Genomic DNA, 27151 nt, shown 5'->3' with positions numbered 1-27151 from the left:
TACTTGTTTGAGGTCTCACACAGGCTAAATATTTTATATGCATGATTTACAAGCTTATTCATTCTCAAACCTCAGGAAGTGATTACGGATATTATCTTTGTTTTGCAGAAATTTCTGAGACTCTAGGAGGTGACTCAATATCATAGTTGGAGAGTGGTAAGGTTAAAGGCAGAATTTGAACACAAGACTGATTCAAGAGCCTGGTCTTTTATTATTTCTTTTAAGATTTATTTACTTGAGGGGTAGAGTTACAGAGAGGGAGGGAGAGACAGAAAAAAAGGTCTTCCATCCCTGGTTCACTCCCGCAGATGGCCACAACAGCCAGAGCTGGGCAGATCTAAAGCTAGGAGACAGGAGCTTCTTCTGGGTCCCCTGCACAGGTGCAGAGGCCCAGGCACTTGGGCCATCTTCTATTTCTTTTCCAGGCCATACCAGAGAGCTGGATCAGAAGAACAGCAGCCGGGACACAAACTGGTGCAGGCTTAGCTCACTACGCCATAGTGGCTGCCCCAACCCTGACCTTTTAAACCACTATATTAACTCTCAGTGTTAAGTAATTTGAGTTCTATTTGTACTTCCTAACAACAAGACACTAAACCGCCTCAGTGCAGGGTCTGAAGGGTATCCTCCATGTCTTCTGAATCCCCTTCAAGATCCTGATGCAGACTCTATACGAAATGTCTGTTGAAAAGTGCTACTGGCTGACTACATCAAAAGGGATGCGAAATCACAGCTCCTTTAACATTGTATCATTTTACTTCAGAAGAGATCACTTTTGAGGATGAAAATGTAGCAAAAATCTTCCATATCTGTTTTATTCCAGGAGAAACTATCAAAAGTGGTTGTGCTTTTGAAGGCCTCTTTCTGAATGAAGAATAAATGATAATCATCTAAAACAGAAAAGGACCAAGGAGGCTTTGACAGACATTTCTGAAAATTCTTGTTTCTTATGGAAAGGGAAATAATACCACCGAGTTCATTTCTCCACTGACGTTGGTAGCATTCACGCTGGTAGGCCTTCTTGCTATAGACAGATGGTTGTGTAGATTAATACTCTAAGCAGAAGTGAACGTGTTTCATGCAACTTAAGATCCATATTTATCTCGGTAGACACTGAAAAATGGACTTTTAAGGTCAACACAGAAGCTCTGTTAATATATGTTTTCACCAGCAAATATCCCACGTTCTGGGTAGCACTGAAACTATACAGTATTTCGAAATCTATTGTTTCAGGCACTGAAATGCTGGAAGAAAATGACTTGTTCTTGCACTGTGCCTTCAAACTTCTGGGGGCAGACCGTGCAGAATGCTCCAAAGGAATAATGAATCAGTGATGAAATTTTGGGACTTAGAGTAGTTAATGTGTCTGTCTAAGAGCCAAAGTCATCCTACTGGGGATTTATGCACTCTAGAAAGCTCGTCATTTCTCAGAAATACGTACTGCCAGGAAGAAATACAAACATTAATTTTAAAATGCTCTGTAGCAAAATCTACACAACATTTTTAAATTTTCTCCTTACTATTTTTCATATGCACGACTGCTTTTTATTCTTGAGAAAATAAAGTGCAAAAGAAAATGACATGGCCAACCAAGCAGAAAACCAGAATCGGCATCCCAAATACTGATGTTTCCAATCAACAGTTTATTTTCACCCTACTGTGAAGAACCCAATAAAAGCTATTTGAGTATGTTATCAATTAGCCAGCATACAGTAAATTGTTGGGGAGATGATGCCAAATTGTTCCCTCTTTTAAAACATCTAATGCTGGAAGCAACATGTGTGACTATATAGACATTGATTTCATTTTTCAGTTAGACCTCAGCAAATGGTATAATGGCACAAAATCATGAGGGAGTTCATTCTATCACCTAGAGTTAAATTTTTATTTATATATATATATGATATATATGTATATATTTATAAAATACACAGGCACTTAATGATGGTCATACATTTTGAGAAATTCATCACCAGCCAATTTCATTGCTGTGAGAACACCAGAGGAAAAACTAAGATGTTTATGATGTCACCAGACAATGTAAGCTTATGGAATCGCCACTGGATATGTTTTGTATTAAATATGCATATGAGTGTATGTCTATCATTATCAGCTTACAAGTCAGGAAAACAAGTTCATTTTAATACCTAACAGTCCAATTTTATTATATATGTGTATATATATATACTTACTTATACACATATGTATACTTAGAAGCACATTTATATAACATGATTAAAAGTATGGTACACATCATTTCATCTTCCTGATTAAAATAATCCAACATAGGGGCAAGCATTGTTGTGCAGCAGGGTTAAGGCATTGATTGGGATGCCTGCATCCCATATTGGAGAGCCTGGTTTGAGTTCTGGCTACCCTGTGCTTCTGATCTAGCTTCCTGCTCATGCACCTGGGAGGCAGCAGGTGATGGCTTAAGTACTTGAGTTCCTGCTACCTACACGGTAGATACAGATGGCGTTTGGACTTTTGGCTTTATCCTGGCCCATTTGTGAAGTAAATTACTAAATGGTAGATCGAAAAATCTCCAAGTGTGTGTTTCAAATATATTTTTTCTTAAACTATACCCCAGTGTCTTACCACTACACTGAGAATGAAATCTTGTTTCTCCAGAATGGTTTCAAAGGTCCTGTGTACCTCTCTGACCTCACTCCCCACCACTCTCCAGCCACATTCCCTGTTGGCTCTTTGAGAACACCCAGATCATGCTTCTGATGGTCTTTGCAGGTGCCTATCCCACTGTCTATAATGTTCACAAAATTCAGCAGTGAAGTCTGTTTGTGTATTCATCATGAAGGGAGACCCAGATGGAGTTCCTAGCTCCTGTCTTCAGCCTGATCCAGACCTGGCCATTGTGACCATTTGGGAATAAACCATCCTCTTTCTCTTTCTGTCCCTCTGCCTTTCAAGTGAATCTTTTCAAAAATACTAATTTACATGGGGCTGGCACAGTGGTGCAGTGGGTTAATGCCCTGGCCTGAAGTGCTGGCATCCCATATGGGCGCCAGTTCGAGACCCGGCTGCTCTACTTCCAATCCAGCTCTCTGTTATGGCCTGGGAAAACAGTACAACATGGCCCAAGTTCTTGGGCCACTGCACCCATGTGGGAGACCCAGAAGAAGCTCCTGGCTTCGGACCAGCACAGCTGTGGCCATTGCGGCCAATTGGGGAGTGAACCATTGGATGGAAAACCTCTCTCTCTGCCTCTCCTCTCTCTGACTTTCAAATAGATAAATCTTTAAAAAAATACTATTTTACCTATTAAAAAAACCCTTTATTTGTTCCTAAGAATTGTTTTACAACCATGACTGTTTTTATATTTCATTTACAGATTCTGAAGTCAACAATGACAATTCTTTTCATTACACCCAGTTATTTTGGCCGATTCTCCTACTTTGTCTTTGAAATCTGAATGGATGAGACCATGTTCTCTGCACATCTCTGATGTGTTTTGGTTTCAAGATCCTCTGACTCCTGGACCCATCCTGACTTCCTCCCTCCCTATCACCCTCTAATCGGCATGCCTTCCTCACATTGATGTTTTCACAGTCCATTATAGTTTTTTCAAATAATAATACACTGATGAAACTGATTACTATTTAATGGGGATGATATTTTATATTTTAAAGAGGAATAGCCTCTGTTTAAAATCATCACTGAGGAGTCGGCATTGTGGCATAGTGGGTAAAACCACCTGTGAGACCGGCATGCCATATGAATGCCGATTTGACCAGCTGTTATACTTCTGATCAAGTTCCCTGTTAATGGCCTGGGGGAAGAAGCTGAACATGGCCTAAGTGTTTGTGCACCTGCACCCGTTATAGGATACCCAGATAAAGCTCCTGGCTTTGACTTGGACCAGCCTTAGCTGTTGTAGCCATCTGGGGAGTAAACCAGGGGATGGAAGATCTATATCTCCCCACCAGCCCCACTCTCTGTAGCTCTTTCAAACAAACAAACAAATCTTTAAAAAATATGTAAACATCCTTGATAAAGTGAGGCAAGGATACAACTTTTAGGGCATCAGTGACTAAGTGGCAGGGCCACTAAAGACAGAGAACTTTGGGGGAAGGAAAACAATGAAAGAGGGAAAGAAAGGATGGGCAGTAGCACAGGGTGTGGTGGAAGCTTCAGAAGAACAGGGACACCCAACACTATCATTTAGTCTGTTGGTTTTGCTAAAACTGGTTTGCCACCAACCATACCAGCCCTTGGCCTTGAATAAAGGATTTTGTAGGAAAGTTAATAAGACTCAACCTTACAAGCAATGGAATGAGACAAGTATAGGAAGGGTGTTGGGAGAGACAGTTTTCCAACAGTCTCTTGCTCCTCTGCACATTTTAATGATGTATCCATTTCCTGTGGCTACTGTCACAAATTCCCACAAACTGAGTGGCTTAAAACAACAGAAATGTATTCTCACAGTTCTGGATGCCAAAAGTCAGAAATCAAGGGGCCAGCAGGGCTGGGCTCCCTCTGAGGTTACAGGCAGCAATCTATTCCTTACCACCCCTAGCTTCTAGGAACTCTAGTTGGACTTCCTTAACCTGAGCTTAAATGACTGATATCCAACTCGGTGGCCACACTGCCTGTGTCTGTGTGCCAAACCTCCATCGGCATCACTCTCATGAGGATACCTGTTATTGGACTTGAGCCTCATCCAGATAATTCAGGATGTTCTCATCTTGATCCTTAATTCCATTTCATAAGCAAAGATTCTTTTTACAAATAAGGTCACACTTTATTTCCAGCAGTTAAGACATGGATATGGCTTTTTGAACATCATCTGGTTTCCCCAACATCCATATCATACGCAAAATAAATTCATCACCTTTCCCAACTTCTCCAAATGTTTCAATCCACTATAGCATTAACTTTGAGCCCCAAATCTCATCTAAATATTATCCATTCAGATGTCCCAAATCTCACCCTGATTATCAGAGATGAGTGAAATTCTTGCTATGGTCTATCCTGGGTGAAATTCTTCCCTACCTGTGGACCCATGAACTTAGGAAACAAGTTATTTAATTGCAAAATACAATGATGGGCAGGTATGTGGTAGACATTTCCATCAGAAATTTGGAGAGAGAAAGGAGCCACCAGTTCCAAACAAATTTGACATCTGACAGAGAAAATATCATGAGATTTCAAGCCTGAGACTAATCCTTTGTGCTGCTCAGGGCTCTGTCCCCCAGGCTCATGAGAGCACCATAGCTCTCTGCACCTGCACTCGCCTTTGCCTTTGTGTCCCCTTCAGTCCAAGGTGGCATTGCTTTGGCTGATGAAATAGTCCCTTGCAGGTTTTTGATGAATGTCAATGAGAATCCATGTGATCTGGCAAAAATATTTCTTCACAGATGTTTCCTTCCAAATATATTCTCTATTCTGGCCTCTTCCAAGATGGTTGAAGGAATTCATGAATTGCACATCTAATCTGTTCATCAAAAGATTATCCAGCCACATCTTTGGACTTCTCTTCAGAGCGTGATTTCCTAAACACTGAATCTCCCACTGCTAGTAGCTTAGTCAATGTGGGCTTCTATGACAAAGCAGCAGAGACTGAGATGTTTCTAAATAATAGAAATTTATTTCTCACAGGTCTGGGGGCTAGAAGTCAGAGAAAAGGGTATCAGTCCAGTTAGGTTCTTGGGAGACCGTTCTTCCAGGTTGAAGACTTCTCGTTATATATAACAAGATTTCTTGTTACATCCTTACAAGGCAGAGGAAGAGAAGAAAAGAGAGCCAGAGAGTGCTAATAAGCTTTAAGGTCCTTTTTATAATAGCACTAATCCCATTTATAAGGATTGTGCACATATAACCTAATAACCTCCCAAAGGACACACCTCAAAATACCATCACACTGGGGATTATATTTCAACGCAAGATTTTCAGTGGGACATAAACACCCAGCATATATTCTTTTGTAATCTGATAGTCTGGAAAATTCTCAGCCTGATTGCAAGCCTATCAAATGCTGGTTCTTTTTTAAAAAACTCCTCCTCTTCCTCTTCCTCCTCCTCCTCTAATTCATCAACCCCTCTTCTTTTTAAAGAACGATGTGGAGCACAAAAAGCCTCTTCTTGACAAGTTATTTTTTACTTATTTATCTGAACACTGAATCACAGAGGGAGAGACGGGGGTGGGGGGGGAAGAGAGGAAGAGGGAGAGGTAGGACTGGGAATGGGAAAGGGATTGAGAGGAAGGAGAGGGAGAGCTTGAAGGAGAGAGAAAGAAATCTTTTATCTACTGGTTCATGCCCCCAACCCACAACCCTGCCAAACGCCTGTAACAGTCAAGGCTGGGCCAGGCCAAAGACAAGAGCCAGGAACTCTATCTGGTTCTCCCACATGGGTGGCAGGAAACTGAGTACTTTGGTCATCATTTGTTGCCTCCCAGGTACAGTGGCAGGAAGCTGGATCAGAAGTGGAAGCAGAATTCAATCCCAGGCACTCCAATATGGGATATGGCATCCCAAGTGGCAGCTTAACCTACTATGCCACAATGCCCACCTCAACATATCTTTAAGTTACCTCTCTATTTTGCTGTATTCAACAAGGAACAATCAAATCAGGCCACACCTTTAACATTTAGCTCAGAAATTTGCTCATCTAAATATCCAAGTTCTTCTCTAAAAAAGTTATATGCTTTCTACACAGCTCTGGGATGCAGGCCACATTTTCAGCTACTCTGTAAGGAGGATCACATTTGCCTAGGTTTCTGAGATCACACTGCTCATTTCCTTCTAAGCCTCACCAGAAACAGCTTGAACATTCTTGTTCCTATGAACAAGTCTCTTCAATGAAATCCACAAAGACCTTCGTTTCAAGTAAGGTAATATTCCTAGGTGTTAATCTAGGATAGACACATATTGATGTGGGGGGGTTAGCATTTATCCCAATATAATGGGTAAGCTGAGCATGTAAGATTCTGACTGCTCTTTATCTGGGCAATTTTTCAGTGTTGTTTTTCATAATGGGCAACATCAAAGGATGAGGGAATAGCTTCCCCTAGGATAAAGGGAAGGCTTGCTGGCTGCTTGCTATAAAACAGCAGGCTAACGAAGCTCAGTGTTCCTTTCCTATAATGAAATTCATTTTGTGTGCTGCTGTCTGGGCACCTTCGTGTAACTACTACGAGACTACAGTGGGGTAAGGCGTTCCAGAGTGAGGATGCTCATGCTGTTTGCTGTGAGTAATAAAGTCTTTTTCTCTGATCCGTGAACCTCATGCCAACACCTGCACCCTTGACACAATAACATGCCAATGTATGAGCTTCCACGCACGGTCACAGTCAAATCCAACAGCAGACTTGACAGAGCGGAGAACAAAAACTCTGCAGCCAGGAAGTTGGAGGACAAATGAATGAAAATGTACACATCCTGGAAGTTCAGGGAAATCCTGGGCAAGCACTGCATTTTCTTAGAGGGATAGAGTAAGTGTTTGAATGAATCCTATCTCAGTTTTAAAAGGTAGCGAGTCAGAGTTTAGCAGCCATTTTATAAACAGCATATGCATAGATCATTTACTTGGCAATTACTCTGTATTCATATTAAAAGCAACACTTCCATGGCCAGAAATAAACTCAATATATTATTTTGCCTAATGGGATGATAATGACTGGAGAGTCTCCTTCAAAATTACATTGAAGCCCTAAGCCACAGTGGGACTGCATTTAGAAATAGGGTCCATGCCGGTGCCATGGCTCAACAAGCTAATCCTCTGCCTGCGACGCCAGCACACCAGGTTCTAGTCCCGGTTGGGGTGCTGGATTCTGTCTTGGTTGCCCCTCTTCCAGGCCAGCTCTCTGCTGTGGCCCGGGAGTGCAATGGAGGATGGCCCAAGTCCTTGGGCCCTGCACCCCATGGGAGACCAGAAGCACCTGGCTCCTGGCTTCGGATCAGCGCGGTGTGCCGGCTGCAGCGGCCATTGGAGGGTGAACCAACAGCAAAGGAAGACTTTTCTGTCTCTCTCTCTCTCATTGACCACTCTGCCTGTCAAAAAAAAAAAAAAAAAAAAAGAAAAAGAAAAAGAAATAGGGTCCATATGGGGATGGCGCTGTGGCACAGCAGGTTAACACCCTGGCCCGAAGTGCCAGCATCCCATATGGGCACTGGTTCAAGACCTGGCTGCTCCACTTCCCATCCAGTTCTCTGCATTGCCTGGGAAAGCAATGGAAGATGGCCCAAGTCCTTGGGTCCCTGCACTTGTGTGGGAGACCCAGAAGAAGCTCCTGGCTTCGGATCGGCGCAGCTCTGGCCATTGCGGCCATCTGGGGGGTAAACCAGCGGATGGAAGATCTTTCTCTCTGCCTCTCCTTTGTGTAACTCTGACATTCAAATAAATAAATCTTAAAGAAAAGAAATAGATTCCATATACAATAAGTAAGGTTGACTGAGGTCTTCAAGTAGAGCCCTAATGCACTATGGTGGTGTCCTTAGAAGAGGAAGCATCACCAGAGATACTGCTCTCAGCCCAAACACAGAAGAAAGGCCATGCGCGGACACAGCAAGAAGGCCATGTCCAAAACCAGGAAGAGAGCGCCCCCGTAGAAACCAACCCTGAAAGCACTCGGATCTTGGACTTCTAACCACCACGACTGTCAGACAGTAAATCTGTGTTTGCAAAACCATTCAGTCTGTGGTATTCTGTTATGGCACCCCGAGCAGACCAACAGAAGAAAATCAGGCTATAACAGAAAATTTCCATCTTCTATTCTAGGTTGCAAAGATAATGCTGTCGATACATATATTCATAAATACAAGGAAAGACACACTAATTCTAGCTGTATCAGTTAAGGCTTATATTTTGTGTTAAAAATTCCAAAGTGTGTGTGTGTGTGTGTGTGTGTGTCACTGTAACTGCATCAAGTCCAAGTCCTGCAGTGCTGTGGCACGTGGCTGGGTCATTTCAAGACCCTTTACATTGCAAAAGTTCGATCTTGCAGGCAATGAACATCCCTAAAAGCTCACTGTAATTGTTTCTTACATCCATTTACAATGGCTTAGTGCCTTCTAACAACTCAATAGATTCTCATTTGTATTTTTATAAGGTTGCAGAGGGGCATGCTACCATCTGGCAGTGGCTCAAAGAGAGACAGTGAAACACAGGAGTGAGAATGTTGGCCCATGAGTTACTGGAAGAGAAGCTAGAAATACCTTCTCTTGAACTCACTTTCTGTTTTCAGTTTTCCCTAAATTCTATGTGAAAGGAAAAAATGCTTCCCTTCTCTACCTTTTTTTTTGGACAGGCAGAGTGGACAGTGAGAGAGAGAGACAGAGAGAAAGGTCTTCCTTTGCTGTTGGTTCACCCTCCAATGGCCGCTGCAGCAGGCGCACTGCGCTGAACCGAAGGCAGAAGCTTCTCCTGGTCTCCCATGGGGTGCAGGGCCCAAGTACTTGAGCCATCCTCCACTGCACTCCCTGGCCACAGCAGAGAGCTGGCCTGGAAGAGGGGCAACCGGGACAGAATCCGGCGCTAGAACCTGGTGTGCCGGCACCGCAGGCAGAAGATTAGCCTATTGAGCCACACCGGCAACCACTTCTCTACCTCTTAATGGCATTTTTGTGAAATTAGCAAGTAAGTTAGTCCCAATTGCCTAAGTAACAAAATATATCTCACATATGGGAAAAAATAGACAAAGCTGAAATTAGTATTTCTTTTAAAAGTTCATATGGTACAAAAAAAATTGGACATCCATGCAGATTTTCCATAACACTTATTTTTAAAGAACTTTTTAAAGACTCCTCATATTTATGGGTTTAAAAAAATTTTTACACCAAAATAAACTTTTAATTATATTTCCACAAACTTCTTGAAGTACCCAGTATTTATGTTCACAGGCTGCTCCTCTACAAACATTCAGTTAGAATCTTCTCTGACCCTCTGAACCTGCACACACCCTTCTTCTAACTTCTTTGTGAGCATTTACAACTCTTACTGCAGTAAATTACCTACAAATGTGACTCAGCTGTTCTCAAGTATACATTTTACCTCAGCAGCTCCATGGTCACCTCTCCCGCTCCTCTGCTCCCTCAGCTGGAGTCCTGGCTCCTCCTGGAACATATTCTGACCTCAGGCCTTTACATTTGTCCCCCTCTGCTTGAAATTCCTTTTTCCCCAGAAAGCTTTGCATTTATTCTCACTGCTTTCACATTTCTGCTCACACATTAACCTATCAGAGATGATTGCTCTCACCATCTGTAGTCTCCAATGAGCCCCAACTCCTGATAGTCACACCCGGGTAATAATACTTTCCCACGGGTGAGGCCAGGACTTGTGACTTTCACAACAGAAGTTAAGATTCAAAAGTCATGGATGTCACTTTTGCGATTCCATCACATAGGACTGACTTCTGTTTTGCTAGCAGAAACTCTCCCTTACTGGCCTAACTGGCAGGGAACGGAGGGCAGCTGCCGGTTGATATCAGCAAGGCTCTGGGGAGACTTCTGAAAGAGCAAAGTGGATGCTTCCTCAGTCAAGCATCCAGATGAGACTCCAGCCTTGGTCAACGCCATGATAGCCTTGAAAGAAACTCTGAAATAGAGGACCCCAGGGAAACCACTTCTGGATTCTGGGCCCAAAGCAACTGTGACAATAAACTCACATTATTTACCTTTCCAGATAATTTGTGATAATCTGTCCTACAGCAGTGAACAACTGGTTCCTAACCCTACCCAATAGGGTATCTTCCCCTTTTCTACTCTCTGCCAGGCCTTCTCCGTCCCACTTACTCTGCTTAATTTTTCTTAATACAGTATTGCTACGTTCTGTTACATACTTAATTCCTACTGTCTGCCTTATCCGTTAAAATCTGTAAGGGGAGATATGAGTTTGTAGGGACTAAAGTTGCCACAATTTGGTGATAGGGGCTCCTCGAGGGGCAAAAATACAAAATTTTGAAACAAACTCAGGGAGTGAACCAGCAGATAGAAGATCTTTGCCTATCTGTATCTGTTTCTCTTTCAAACAAATGAAGATAAATAAGAATTTTAAATTCATATTTATTCAGGATAAAAAAGCATTTCTAGCAAATAATGCATTTTCAAAAACTGACAAATCCAAAAAGCTCACACACATTTTGCCAATTGCCTGACACTTCTCCAATGACCAGTTTTTTCCTTCTGTATCTTTTGATCACCTCTTCAACAGACAATTTTACAAAGCCATATTCTCTAAGTAAGAGTTCATTTTCTTTTTCTAGCATGGTATACTGAATTATTAAAATGAATATTTATAGTTAAGAAGCATTCCTTTCATTTTCACATCTCCTTATGGAAAGTTATGGAAATATGTAGGACTGCTTTCCAATTTCATACAAGAACTAAACATTTCCAGACACATCAGGTTTCCTTTTAAAGGGTGCTATCACTTGAATCTGGTTTGTCTTTGCTAAAATCCACGTTGAAATTTAATTGCCAAAGTAACAGTACTGAGCAGTGGTAGGCATTTTAAGAGCTGTTTGGGTCGGCGCCACGGTTCACTAGGCTAATCCTCCACCTTGCGGCGCTGGCACACTGGGTTCTAGTCCCAGTCGGGGCACCAGATTCTGTCCCGGTTGCCCCTCTTCCAGGCCAGCTCTCTGCTGTGGCCAGGGAGTGCAGTGGAGGATGGCCCAAGTGCTTGGACCCTGCACCCCATGGGAGACCAGGGGAAGCACCTGGCTCCTGGCTTTGGATCAGCACGGTGCACCGGCTGCATTGTGCCGGCCGTGGCAGCCATTGGAGGGTGAACCAATGGCAAAGGAAGACCTTTCTCTCTGTCTCCCTCACTGTCCACTCTGCCTGTCAAAAAAAAAAAAAAAAAAAAAAAAAAAAAAAAAAAGAGCTGTTTGATCACGGGGCCCTTACCTTCACGAAAGGATTAGTGCAGTTCCTGTAGGACTGGGTTAATTATGAGATCTAGTTGTTATAAAACAAGGTTACCCCTTGTGTTTTGTCCCTTCCCCATACCACTGCCTGCCCTTCTGTTGTGTCATGAGGCCCTCACCAGAAGTTGATCAAATGTTGCCACACTCACGTGATATAGGCAAGGAGATAGTGAGATGGAGCTGAAGACTGCATTGCTCCACTACCACCCCATTCCATGCCAAACCAACATGGCTACACACGCAGGATATCTACTCCCTTACACCTGAGCCTCACCTCCCATCATGCACCAAGCACCATGATAAACATGTGCTCTCCAGCCACATATGCACCCAACACCCTGAAACTCCTAGAGATCACCATGTTCACTGCAGCCCTGCCCCAACTCCTCTAAATACTCATTTAAGGGGCTAGCGCCGTAGCTCACTTGGTTAATCCTCCGCCTGCGGCACCGACATCCCATGTGGGCACCGGGTTCTTGTCCCGGTTGCCCCTCTTCCAGTCCAGCTCTCTGCTGTGGCCAGGGAGTGCAGTGGAGGATGGCCCAAGTGCTTAGGTGCCTGCACCCGCGTGGGAGACCAGGAAGAATCATCTGGCTCCTGGCTTTGGATCAGCATAGTTCCGGCTGTGGCGGCCATTTGGGGGGTGAACCAATGGAAGGAAGACATTTCTCTGTCTCTCTCCCTCACTAACTCTGTTAAATAAATAAAATACTAATATAAGCACTACACTGGGCATTACCATTTTTCTAGGAAAGGGTGACCTCAAATCTTATAAACTGTAGCACTCTTTCTGTGGTTACTTGCACTCCTGTGTTAAGTGTGTACTTTGTCTTTAAATAAATCGTACATCCCTGTTCCCCTTTATCGATGTCTCCTCAAATTATTTTTATGCATGGTGGCAAGAACTCATAAACAAGTCTAGCAGGAGGCTTTCTCCATCCTCTTCCTCCTCCTCCTCCTCTTCCTTCTTCTTCTCTTTCCCCCTTTCTGTACTCTGCAACACTTGGATTTCTAGAACCAGGAGCCTAAATAAACCTCTTTATAAATTAATGCAATAGAGAAGAGTCTAAGACTGAAAATTTGTACCGAGGACTGGAATTAATGCTACAAAGATACTTGAAAATATGGAAGCAGATCTGGAACTGAGTAATGGGCAGAGTTTGGAAGAGTTTGGAGGATCAGACTAGAAAAGGCCTGTAATTCTATGAACAGGTTACTAAGGTTGATTTTGGTGATGCCATAAGAAGATAAATCAAGAACTTCCCGGAGATCATTTAAGTGCTCACGACTAAAATGCTGATAGAGAAGTAAGACGGTAAGGGCCATTCTGATGAGATCGCAGATGGAAATGAGGAATATCTTCCTGGAAACTGGAACAGAGCCTATCCTTGTTACACAACAGCAAAGAACTTGATTGTGCTGTTCTCATGCCCTAGGACTTTGTGGAAGGCAGAACTCAAAAGTAATGAGCTGGGATTTCCAGCAGAAGAAATTTCTAAGGCAGCAGAGCATTCAATCTGCTGTGTGGTTACTTTTAACCTCTTATACTCAAAGGAAAGAACAAAGAATGATTTAGAGGCAGAGTTATAATTAAAGAGGAAGCAGATTATAAAAACTTGGAAAAGTCACAGCCAGGTCACGTAAGAATGAAAAGTGTGTTTGGAAGAACAAAACAAGGGTTTGGCTGAGCCACTGGGTGACTAAAGAGATTAGCACAGGTAGAAGGGCATCAGACTAATTATCAAGACAATGGGGGAAAGGTCTGAAGATACAGCAGAGATCTTCAAGGTTTCAGGTCCCATCACAGGCCCAGAGCTCTAGGAAGGCAGAATGGTTTTACAGGGCTGGCCTGGGGCACCTTCCATGGAATTCCTGCTCAGGGCTGCTTCCATAACCTATTCCATACTTTCTGGTGCAATGCTTATGGACTGCTTTATCTATGACTCAAGTGACCCCAAGTCACCTTGGGCCATTCTGAAGGGCGAAAGCAGTAAGGCTTGACAGTGTTCATGTGATGCTAATTCTGCAGGTGTGTAGTATGCAAAAGCTATGAAGACAGAGTGACCCCCACCGAGATTTTAAAAGATATACTGAGCTACCCGGAAGCCCATACAGAGAACTGCCAAATGGGTCAAGCTGCCAGAGACAGTTCCCACTACGGTGATGGCTATTGAAGCCTTGGGAGTGGGATGGTTGCTGAGACCTGAGTGTTAGCATCACCAGCAGCATACAATGTCTGCCTGGGAAAGCCACAGGCAACAGGATGCCACTCAGTCCAAGAGAGCAGCCATAAGGGATGAACCCAGCCAAGTCAGGAAGGTGGGCTTCTCCGAGACCTCTGGGACGCATCCCCCACCCCAGTATGTTCAGGAGGCTGCACGTGGAGTAAAAGCTTACTTTGAGACACAGTGTCAGTCCTGGTGTTTCAGAATTTATTAGAAATTGTTACCCTGTTCTTCCGCCCATCTCCATTTTTTGGAATGAGAATGCTTCCCCTCTTTATCCCACTATTATATATTAGAAATAAATAACTTGGTCTGATTTCATAGACTCAGATTAATCTTTGAACTTTTGAGTTGATGCTGGAACAAGTTGAGACTTCTGGGACTATTTGAATGGAATGACTGTATTTTGTTATGTGAGTAGACTATAAGTTTATGGTTCAAATGTAGTTTGTCTTCACCAAAACTCACGTTGAAATTTAATTGTCAATGTAATGGCATTGAGAGGTGCAGAGCCTTTAAAAGGTGTTTGGTTCATGGGAATTCCATCATGAAGGGGTTACTGTGGTTCAGGTAAGTCACTTTGTTCTCATGAGAGCAGCTTACTATAAAGCAAAGTTACCTCCACCCCCACCCCACGTTTTCTCTTCCAAACATGCCCACCTGCTCTCTGCTTTCTGCCATGTGGTCCTCACCAGAAACCTAGCAGAGGCTGGTGCCATGCTCTTGGACTTGCAGATCTGTACATCAAAGTAAACCTCTTTTCTTAATAAATTACCTAGTCTCAATTATTCTGTTAAAGAAAACACACTAAGACACAAGGATTAATGTATTAACTCTGAATTGATGAAAACTTTGAATTGGTTTGTTGTGAATATCCTTGTTATTGAAATTTTATATTAGGGTAGGAGAGTGATAACTTTTGTGTATTTAATAAAAATATCAGGCCATATGAACACACAGAAAATACCCACACAGAATCCCTAAAACTTCTGCTTCTCTTGTTTTATGGTAAATCTACTCTTGTCCCTAAGAGTAGGGACTTTGTCTACTGTATTAACTGCCATGCTCCCTAGTCTTCCTAGTGCTTATCACAGGGTTGTGGCTCAATAATTATTGAGTAAGCAGACTATTTTACTTTTCCATCAAACAATAAGTTATGCATATATGAAATCAATTAAGGTCAGTTTAATAAATATATGCTGAGCTCTGGAGTGGTTCAAATAAAGATACTTGAATTGATGTTACTGAGCAGATAGATACATACAGGATTAAAAGATTAATATATGTCTACATATATGTGCATACACATACACACAATTTATTTTCCATTTAGAATTTTAGAGACTATTGAACTTCATATCTAACTATAGCAGAACCTAAAATGTTTATTTAAATGCAATGGGATGATACAAGTATGCCACTGCTAGAAGTATATTTTTGAATGTTTATTATTTTATTTGTTTGAAAGGCAGAGAGAGAAAGAGACAGAGATCTTCCACCTACTATCTAATGGTTCACTCCCCAAATGCTGCAACAGCCAAGGCTGGGCAGCCAGAAGTCAAGATCTAGGAACTCCATCCTGATCTCCAAAGTTGGGGTCAGGTACCCAAATACTCAAGCCATGACCTGCTGCCTCCCAAGAGTGTATATTACCATGAAGCTAGAGTTGGGAGCGGAGATGGGACTCCAACACAGGCACTCTGACATTGGATGCAGGTGTCCCAATCAGTGTCTTAAATGCTACAAATACCAACACAGTCTAGTATTTTTTAAACTCAAAAATCCACTTGTTTAGCACAGTCAACAACATACCATAGTGCCTAAGAGCTTGGCCTCTGAAGTTTGAAAAGCTCTCTGATCTTGGGAAGGTTCCTTACCTTATATAAGCCATTGCTTTTTCTCTGTAAGGTAATTATAAGTGACTCAGTATGATAAGAAAGTGAAAATAAAATTTAATCTAGTATCTAACAAATGACAGGCACTAACAAATGACAATTTTTTTTTATTAATATAATTATATACTACTGAAGATACCTCAGGTCTTGTGAAATTTACTAAGGGATCTCACTTGTACCACAGTTATGAAAAACCATATCCTGAATATATCTATTTAGGTTACTGAAAACTGCTGTATAATGGGTAAGAAAAGACACTGTGCATTTTTCTGAGGCACATGAAAAAACACACCAAGAAAACACTATCAGCCCATGAACGCTCCTGTAACTCACACTAACAGGAAGTGGGGTTATTCATACCCCGTCTCTGGAGCTAAGCAAACAGACTTCAAACTCCACAGTTTAACTAATCATAACCCAGGATATATGTGGCAACAGGAAATGGTCATAGGTCATACTAGTTCTTTTGAACACATATATAACCACAGGAAATCTCATTTTCAATAGCATTGTCTTCATGCTGAAAGGAAAATAATGCAGATTGAAAATCCCCTCTCTCCCTAAATAAATAAATGAAGCAACTAAACCTAGAAATTATAGACCTTTTGGAAATGACCACCCACAGTGTACAGATTTAAGCTCTATAATGTCCGCCTTATAGCAATAGCACTTTATTAAAAAGCAAAAAAAAAAAAAAAAGCTAAGAGCACACAATCATGTTACTGCTATTGAATGTGGAGGCACAATGTTGCTTTCATTAAGAAAGAAAAATGCAATTTTGCTGTAAGGGTGAAACTACATGGAACAAGGAGCTAAGTACTAGCACTCCCCTCCACAGGTGATGGTTGAAATGGGAAGAGGGGCTCCTGGGGGAGGGAGCTGCCTCAGATCCTCCAATTCCCCCAGTATTTGAAACTGTTATCACATGATAGGCATGCCATAAGGATCCATTAAAAAATCCTTAAATGGATGATAAAAACGGATGGACACCAAGTTTGTGGATTTTTAAAATAGAACATCATATATGCTCTTACAATCTGCAGAATACTTGTCCTTTCATAATCCCATTTGAAGTTTCTAATGATCCAATAGTTAACCAAAAAATTATGGCATTTAACTTACTCTTCAGAGCTGAGGTTCTCTATAGGATGCCATGAACATTAAATGTGCTTGTTTCATGTTTGTTTCACACAGTGGATCTCTAGTTGGAACAATTTTGTCCCTCATAGGTCATTTTGTAATGAATAGAGATTTTTCCTAGTCGCACTAGAAGGAGGCTCTAGGGGGCTGCTGGAATCAAGCGCATGCAGGCCAGGGATGCTGGTCCACATCCTTCAAGGCACAGAGCAGTCCCCTGCCCCCCCGCCCCCTTACTCCTAGAAGGAATTATCAGCTCCAGAAGTCATTGCTAATGTGTCAGTCATGAACAGTTTTGCAAGCACGATGAAGGTGATTAAATTCTTATGATGTTTTAAAAACAAGTCTGGGATTTGGATCTGGCTAAAAGGTCCATGAGAGTCTCACAGGCATGGAAAGCCATGACATGATGGCAAAAAACAATCTAAATGAAAGATCCTGGTGAACAAGACCCCGGCAAAAGGAACAGGCCATCAAGGAGAGAGGCGCCTTTCTCTGCAGGGAGGAAGGAGCCTCCACTGTGACACGGCCTTGACTAAACAAGTTCAGAGTCGGTGAACTCAAGGGGCTTCCATAGCCTAGAGAGCTCATAGCAAGAGTCTCGGGTGATTGCTGACGTCATAAATAAGAGTGCCAATTGTTAAATCAACAACGGGAGTCACTGGGTACATGCTCCCCACGTAGGATCTCTGTCCTTAATGTGTTTTACTATGAAACTTAAAAACACTACTAGTCGAACAGTACCCTATACCTTGTGCGGTTGTGTGAGTGCAGCCTGTTGAAGCCCTTGCTTAGTATATACTAAGTTGATCTTCAGTATATGAAGGTAATTGAAAATGAAACTCGATAAAGGGCGGGATGGGAGAGGGAGAGGGGAGGGCCACGGGAGGGAGGGAGGTTGTGGGGGGGGGGGAGCCACAACAATACAAAAGTTGCACTTTGTAAATTCACATTTATGAAATAATAAATAAAATAAAAAAACACAAGTCTGGGAATTTTTTTGGACAATTTCCCCTCAAGAAGCATCCTCTAAGTCTCTCCCCAGAAACAAAGGTGATTGCTCTCATGAATTGATGTACTTGTGTGGTTCCTGAGTCAAGGATGGAACAGTACTATAGAGTTTGTCAGTTCTGTGACACTTGCCCTTGGAGCCTGAACCACCATGCAAAAAATTCAGCCTACTCAGAGGACACAATGCTGGAGCAACTAAAAGAATTCACAAGAAGACAGAGAACTCTGTACTCACTGACAGCAACCCATGGGAGACCTTGAGACAGACTGCCCAGGCAAGCCATTCACAAAGTCCTAACCCAAGAAACCGTGAGAGATCAGAAAAGAGGACTGTGGTTGTAAACCACTAGGCTTTGGGGTGACTGCTCTAGTTATCTATGGCTATGTAACCAATCTCCAGACTCTGTTAGTTGAGGTCAAGTGCTCTGGCAGACAAAAGGTCTTCCCTCTTCCCTCAAAGTAGTTCTGATCTGTGGAAGTGTAGAAATCTTACCTTGAGGACTACCACTCCTCAAATGAAAATGGATTGCCATCAGCATGTGGGAAATGAACTCTGAGGACCAGCTCTAAAGGACATCTTCAAATGATTGACAGTGTTTATACAGCAAGCTGGAGTTCCAGGGTTTCATCATTTCAAAAGCTGAGGCTGGATGCTAAACTAGATGATTTCCTAAGGGTTTTCTTTTATAGGCCTAAATTCTAGGATGCCTTAATGTACAAATAGTTTTCAAAAAGGTAGGCATTTTAAAATTATGATTTGAAAAGTCATACCCTATGAATAAAAATATTAAAATAATATGAAGTACCACTTTATGGTCACCAAATGACAAAAAGTAAATGAAAATCTAATGTTCGTAAACTTGGTTAACTTCCACAGTGCACGTGGCTATACTGTTCAAGGTGGGACTAGAGCTAAAGATAGACACAAAATCCTTTGACACAGTAAAGCCCCTTCTGGAAATCATCCAAAAGGAAAAAGGAAAAAAAAAAAAAAACCCTTCTTGTACAATGATGTTTACAGCCACATTATTTACAGTAGGAGGAAACAGTCTCACAGGAAACAACCTAAATATCCAAAAATGGAACAATAGTTAACCATGAAAAGATGTATTAATGTAAAGTTATAAATTGAAACCCATATGGACAAGTATGGGCACGCTGTGCAGGCTATGGCCCTGTGAGTCACTTAGTAGCTGCCTCAGTTATCAGAATGATTGTTGCATTAGGCAGTGCTTGTGTTCAAGTGACCCTTATGTAGTAGCCTAATAAAACATCACCTCACTTTATCTTATCATGTAGGCATTATATTGTCTCACTTCACGAAACAAGAGCTTGGTGAGTACAGAACAGTCTGATATTCTGAGGAAGAGACCACATTCACATAACATTTCAAAAATATACTTTTGTAATCACTTTATTTCATCATTATTATTAATCTCATACTGTGCCTAATTTATAAATTAAACTTGATCATGGATATGTACATATAGAAAAATATAGTATATGTAGGGTTTTGCACTATCTGGTTTCAGATATTAACTGGTGGGGCGAGGGGATTTGGGCAATGTATCTCCAGTAAATAAGAGGGGATTCACGCAAATGTTAGTGATTGAGCAAATTCGCAAATAAGAAACTCCATGTATGACCTGAGTCCCAGAAAGGGAAGAAAAACAGTATGGGACAAGAGAAATATTTCAAGAGATGATGGGAAAGACTTTTCTCAAAGAGAGGAGAATAACGGAATCTATAAAACCAGAGATTACTGATGTAGAAGACAAATATATGTTGTATAAATAGATAAAACTAAAAAAACTTTCTCTGAAAGTACACCTAAATTTCATTAACTCTGGTGAGAGTGACCAAGAATTGGAGTGAAAATGGGATATTAAAACTATAATACAATAATTTAGTTTTATGATTTATAATACTATAACTAATTTAGTGTTAATATGAAAATGTAGATGAAATTAACATATTCCTGAAAAAGTACAACTCACAAAAACTGACCAAAAAATGAATGAAAAACTGGGCATAAAACTATACAAAATACTGAGTGTATAACTAAAAATTACCTACAGTGAAAATGTAGGCACAAATGATTGCCTAGAGCATTATACCAAGTATATAAGGGGTAAAAACAACAAGTGTACACAAACTTTTCCAGAAAACAGTAACAGATAAGAGTCCCCATCTCATCTTATGGTATTTGTACATAAAACCCAGTAAGAATACAAGAAAGGACAACTACAGGCTAATCTCACTCGTGAACATGAATTAAAATATTCTAAACAAAATGCTGATCAAGAATATAAAAAGGACTGGATAACCAGGCTGAGTGTATCCTACAAACTTAAGGTTGTCATTATATTTGAAAATTAATGCCATTGGCTATATTCATAGATTAAAGGTGAAAGAACTTACGTGATCATCAGTAAAGGCAGAAAAATACCTCTAAAAGTCAATGCTCAATTGTAACTTTAAAAAGTCTTAGGAAACTAACAATGAGGAAGAACTATGGATAAAAACGTATCTATGAACAGTCCGCATCAGACATCACACCTAGTAGTGAAATGCTGAAATTTCTTCACAAGGATTGAAAACACGACGAGGATACCTAGTAGTATCTTTTCTATTCATATCTTTTCTATTCAACATAATATTCATTGTCACATGAGAGGACCTAGCTGGTTCAGAAAGGTAAGAAAAGGCAATAAAACGAACATTTTGAGAAAGAAAAAATATTAATTCATAGATGATATGATGCAGAGAAAATCTAACAGGACTAGAAAAGTATTATTAGAACTAAAAAAATTGACAAAATTGCTTTATATAAAGAGAAGACAGAAAAATGACTTTCAATGTACATGAAACAAAATAGTACTCAGAAAAATTAAATTATTATTTATAGTATCATAAAAAGCATCACATCCCTAGGAATAAATCTAACAAATGCTGAGTTAGTCTTCTGCACAGGGAACTATAAGTCATTACTGAGAGAAATTAAAAGACTGAAATAAATGGAGAGAAATTAAAAGACTGAAATAAATGGAGAGATATATCAGATACATGGATGGAAATACATATTTGAAATAAGTCAATTCTCCAGTTAATAAAGTCAATGCAATTAAAGTTTTTTTTTTAACTTTTATTTAATGAATATAAATTTCCAGTGTACAGCTTATGGATTACAGTGGCTTCCCCCTCCCATAACTTCCCTCCCACCCGCAACCCTCCCCTCTCCCGCTCCCTCTCCCCTTCCATTTGCATCAAGATTCATTTTCAATTCTCTTTATATACAGAAGATCAATTTAGTATAAAGGTTTCAACAGTTTGCACCCACACAGACACACAAAGTGAAGCATACTGTTTGAGTACTAGTTATAGCATCAAATCAAAATGTACAGCACATTAAGGACAGAGATCCCACATGAGGAGCAAGTGCACAGTGGCTCCTGTTGTTGACCCAACAAATTGACACTCTAGTTTATGGCGCCAGTAACCACCCTAGGCTGTCGTCATGAGTTGCCAAGGCTATGGAAGCCTTCCAAGTTTGCCAACTCTGATCATATTTAGACAAGGTCATAAAAGACAGGGTGAGGATAGTAACCAATGATCCTAAGAGTGGCATTAACCAGGTCTGAACAATTATACAGCATTAAGTGGGGAAGAGGACCATCAGTACACACAGGTTGGGAGTAGAGCCATTGGTGGTAGAGTAGAGGTTATGATTACAAAGGAATGAGGCCCAAGTATGCTAGACAGGGCCTAGAACAAAAATTATATATATTAACAGGCTCATTCTAAAATTCCTAAAATTCCTATTATAAAAACAAAAGGTCAAGAGTAGAAAGAGACCCCAAAGGTTGGAAAAGTGAGGAAATTGTTCTACTGGACAACAGCATTTAATATAAACTTTCTGCATTTAAGATAATGTAATATGGGAACAGACTTGAGACACTAGAAATAGATCACAGCATATATGACAAAGAGGCATTGACTCATAAATTGTGTGAGCTAATTGGCTTTTTTATACACAAACAACTCTAATACCTGCCTCACAGTTCTCAAAAAGCAATTACAGTAAAATACAAGTCCAACTGAAAGTACAGAACAATTATACTTTTTTAAAAAAATTTATTTATTTGAAAGTCAGATTTACACAAGAGAGAAGAGAGGCAGAGAGAGGTCTTCTATCCAATGGTTCACTCCCCAATTGGCCACAACGTCAGGAGCTGTGCCGATCTGAAGCCAGGAGCTTCCTCCAGGTCTCCCATGCAGGTGCAGGGGACCAAGGACTTGGGCCATCCTCTACTGCTTTCCTAGGTCATAGCAGAGAGCTGGATCAGAAGTGGAGCAGTCGGGTCTCGAACTGGCACCCACATGGGATGTCAACGCTTCAGGCCAGGGTGTTAACCTGCTGTGCCACAGCACCAGCCCCTGAGAACAATTATACTTATAGATGATAAAAGACAATAATTTGATGAGCTTGAGTTAGAGAACTACTCTGTGAACATGACAGAAAAAAATAAAAGTACCGGGGGCCAGTGCTGTGGTACAGCGGGTTAAAGCCCCAGCCTGCAGCACTGCCATCCCATATGGGTGTTGGTTCGAGTTCCTGCTGTTCTTCTGATCCCACTTTCTGCTATGGCCTGGGAAAGCAGTAGAAGATGGCCCAAGTGCTTGGGCCTCTGCACCCATGTGGGAGACCTGGAAGAAACTTCTGGCTCCTGGCTTCGGATTGACACAGCTCTGGCTGTTGAGGCCATTTGGAGAGTGAACCAACAAATGGAAGACTTCCCCTCCACACACACACACACACACACACACCCCATAACTGCATTTCAAATAAATAAATCTTTTAAAAAATTTTTTTAAAAGTACCAAAATTGGCCAGTGCTGTGGAGCAGTGGGTGAATGCCCTGGCCTGAAGCGCCAGCATCCCATATGGGTGCCAGTTCGAGCGAGACCTGGATGCTCCATTTCCAATTCAGCTCTCTGCTATGGCCTAGGAAAGCAGTAGAAGATGGCCCAAGTCCTTGGGCTCCTGCACCCACATGGGAGACCCAGTGGAAGCTCCTGGCTCCGGATTGGCGCAGCTCTGGCCATTGTAGCCAATTGGGGAGTGAACCATCAGATGGAAGACTCTGTTTCTCCTCTCTCTGTGTAACTGACTTTCAAATAAACAAATCTTTAAAAAAATAAAAAAGTACCAAAACTTCATACATTTAACTATAACATTAATAACTTAATCTATATACATAGGGAATGAAATCCTCCAAATGAGAGGACATATTTAGAACACATGGTAACTGACTCATACTCAGAACATACAAGAGCTAGGACAAAACATAGAAAAAGACAATCCCACTGGAAATTACATATTCATTTGTGCCTGGCTATAGTATGTATTTTACAAATGAAGAAATACAAATGGCCAAAAATATGAAAATATACTGTCATTAGTAATCAAAGAAATGTTCAATATAACCACAGTGAGATGCCATCACACGTGCACCAAATGACTACAACTCAACTCCTACATTGGTCAATGTAGGGAAAAAATTGGAGCAACAAGATTGCTCACACACTCCTGGAGAGACTAAGTACAAGCATTTGGAAAACTATCAGCATTTACTAAGACGAATATTTGTGTTATCTATGGCCCAGCAACTCCATTCCCAGGTACATCCCAGTAGAAATCTGCACATAGGTTTAACATAGAAAAGAATATTCATCGGACTATTTATGAGAACTCCCCAAATGTTCACCAATTAGAATGAATGGGTAAGTTGCAATGGAATACTATGAAGTGGGAAAAACAAAAAGAACTACATCTCCACGCAACACATACACATGATCTTAGCCAAAAGGCTGAGAAACAATCCATTTCTGATCCAGCTCCCTGCTAATGTGCCTAGGAAAGCAGTGGAAGATAGCCTAAGGCCTTGGGCCCTTGCACCCACATGGGAGACCCAAATAAGTCTCCTGGCTTTGGCCTGGCCCAGCCCTGGCCATTGTGGCCATTTGGAGAGTGAACTAGCAAATGGAAGATCTTTGCCTCTCCCTCTCTGTAATTTTGATTATCAAATAAATAAATACATCTTAAAACAAAAAAGCAAAGAAATTGTTTCTAAAAAACAAAAGTAATGGTAGAGGGGCTATTGTTGTAGTGCAGAGGTTTAGGCTGCTACCTAGGACACCCGCCATCCCATATTGGAGTGCCAGTTTCAGTCCTGGTTACTCTACTTTTGATCCAGCTCCCAGCTAATACGCCCAGGAAGCAGCAGGTGATGGCGCCATTACTGGAGTTTCTACTACCTACATGAGAGAACTAGATGGAGTTCCTGGCTTCAGCCTGGCCCAATCCCAAAATCTCAATTCTCTCCAAATCAATCTCTCTTCCTCTCTCCCCCACCTCTCTCTGCTGCTTGCCTTTTAAATAAATAAATAAATTTTAAAAATGTAATGACAGAGAGGCTTGCACTGTGGCATAGTGTGTAAAGCTGCCACCTGAGACTCCAGCATCCCATATGGGCGCCGGTTCAAGTCTTGGCTGCTCCTCTTCTGATCCAGCTCCTTGCTAATGCACCCGAGAAAGCGGCGGAAGATGGTCCAAGTACTTGGGCCTCTTCACCCATGTGGGAGACCTGGATGAAGCTCCAGGCTGCGGACTGGCCCAGCTCTGGCTGTTGCTGCCAAATGGAGTGTGAACCAGTGGATCTAAAATCTATCCCTCTTTCTCTGTAATCCTGTCTTCCAAACAAATATCTATTTTTAAGAATTAAAAATAAAATGTAGTGATATAATGAATTGTGGTGAGGAAGAACATAAAGACGACTTCTAGGTCCTGGTAAATGCATGTATCCAGAATTGTGGTTACACAAATTTAAGCAATATGTTAAGCTGTGTTAGGAGATCCTCCTCCATGCATCCCACACACCTACAAACACACTGAATGCACCAATAGATGCAAGGCCCTAATGACTTCACCACGTCTTTCTCAGGGTTATGCTTTCAGTGAACAAATTTGAGGGAGGAGGTGATGTTTCCCTCCAGGACAAAGAGCAGGCTTGACAACTGCTGCTATAAAATAGCAGATTCACCAAGCTTGGTGTTCCTTGCCTGTAATGCAACCCACCCTGTGTGCAGGTGTCAGCCTGGGCCCTCTGTGTTGCTTCTCTGTGACTTGAGATGCAAAGGGAACAAACATAAATATGCTCATATTAATGTTGCTTGCCGTGCCACAAGTACCAAGAATCCTGATTTCTGAGCCAGAAGTTGCATGCCTTCTGTCATCATCCATGAAACAGTAACAATCAAACTCACTAATTTTAAGTAGGGTAAAAAATCAAGCCCCAGCCCTGACAAGTGGTTCATCTATTTTTTTTTTTTTTTTTTTGGACAGGCAGAGTGGACAGTGAGAGAGACAGAGAGAAAGGTCTTCCTTTGCCGTTGGTTCACCCTCCCTCCAATGGCCGCCGCAGCCGGCGCACTGTGCCGATCCAAAGGCAGGAGCCAGGTGCTTCTCCTGGTCTCCCATGGGGTGCAGGGCCCAAGCACTTGGGCCATCCTCCACTGCCTTCCTGGGCCACAGCAGAGAGCTGGCCTGGAAGAGGGGCAACCGGGATAGAGTCCGGCGCCCCAACCGGGACTAGAACCTGGTGTGCTGGCGCCGCAGGCAGAGGGTTAGCCTATTGAGCCATGGCGCTGGCTGGTTCATTTACTTTTTATGCATTTCTCTGTATGCACATATTTCACAATAAAACATTTTTTAAAAAGCTATCATTTTTGAGTGCTTACTATATGCTAGGCTCTGGGAATACAATGAGAACTAGGATGGAAGGTGATCTTAAAAATTGTATTCAGGAGCAGGTGCTTGGCCCACAGGTAACACCACATGTAGGATGCTTATATCCCATATCTGAATGCCTGGGTCTGCTTATCTACACCTTGGGAGGCAACAGTGATGGGTCCAGCACTTGTCCCTGTCACCCACATTCCGGATTTCTGGCTTCAGGATGATCCAATTATGGTTGCTGAGGGCATTTAGGGAATAAACCGCTGGATGGGAGGTCTCCCACTGTTTCTCTTTCTGTATTTCATATAAACATGAAAATAAATACATTTTAAAATATTCAGTAGGAGGGAGAGTCAAGCTGAAAATAAGTAATGATGCTCCTATATGAGAGAAGGGATAGGAAAGGGGGTTTTGTATAATATTAATAGTATTAAAATGTCTGAGGTAGCTCTAAGTAGAAACATTTTAAAAGTAAATAGTCAAAAAGTGAAAACGAATTTACCAGCTAAAGGAATATGTTAGCAAATTCAGAAAGATTTACGATTTTTTTTTTCTCATATACTAGTTGGAAAGAGCTAGGGATTTTTCAGCTTGGCATTCTTTCAGAAAGTGTGCCTTTAACCCAGTGTTACAGCAGCTGTCAGCCAGAGCTCATTCATTGATCATTCACTCAGCAAATTGATACTAAGAACACTCAGCACAAGTCAAGAAAATAGGGCTTTTCTTCAAGGTTACTGCTAAGGTTTGGACATTTGGCAATGATTAAGGTGTCACTTAGGTTGTGGCATCCCATAAGAGTGCCTGGGTTTGAATCCTGGCTCCATCCCCGATTCTTACTTCCTGCTAATGTGTACCCTGGGAGGCAGCAGGCAAGGGCCCATGGAGTTGGGTCATCAACACCCACATGGGAGAGTCAGTTGAGTTGCAGGCTCTGGCTTCTGCCTGGCCCAGCCCTGGCTGTTGTGGTCATCTGAGGAGTGAACCATTGGATGGAAAATCTCTCCATGTGTCTGTCTCTCCCACTGTCTCTGCTTATCAAAAAATAAAGTTTTAGGGGCTGACACCGCGGCTCACTAGGTTAATACTCCATCTGTGGCGCTGGCATCCCATACGGGCGCCGGGTTGTAGTCCCGGCTGCCCCTCTTCCAGTCCAGCTCTCTGCTGTGGCCCGGGAGGGCAGTGGAGGATGGCCCAAGTCCTTG

The 27151-nt window shown here is 41.8% G+C and overlaps 1 protein-coding gene across 1 annotated transcript in view; it reads right to left on the bottom strand.

Annotated features, from left to right (window-relative positions):
* Positions 1 to 27151, bottom strand: part of ITGA2 (integrin subunit alpha 2) — a 113346-nt gene that overhangs the window by 71850 nt on the left and 14345 nt on the right. The window lies entirely within an intron of this gene.

Source organism: Lepus europaeus, chromosome 15 (assembly GCF_033115175.1).
Source record: "Lepus europaeus isolate LE1 chromosome 15, mLepTim1.pri, whole genome shotgun sequence".
Taxonomy (NCBI): Eukaryota; Metazoa; Chordata; class Mammalia; order Lagomorpha; family Leporidae; genus Lepus; species Lepus europaeus.
Note: the sequence above shows the minus strand (reverse complement) of the source record. Positions and strands in the feature narration are given on the sequence as shown.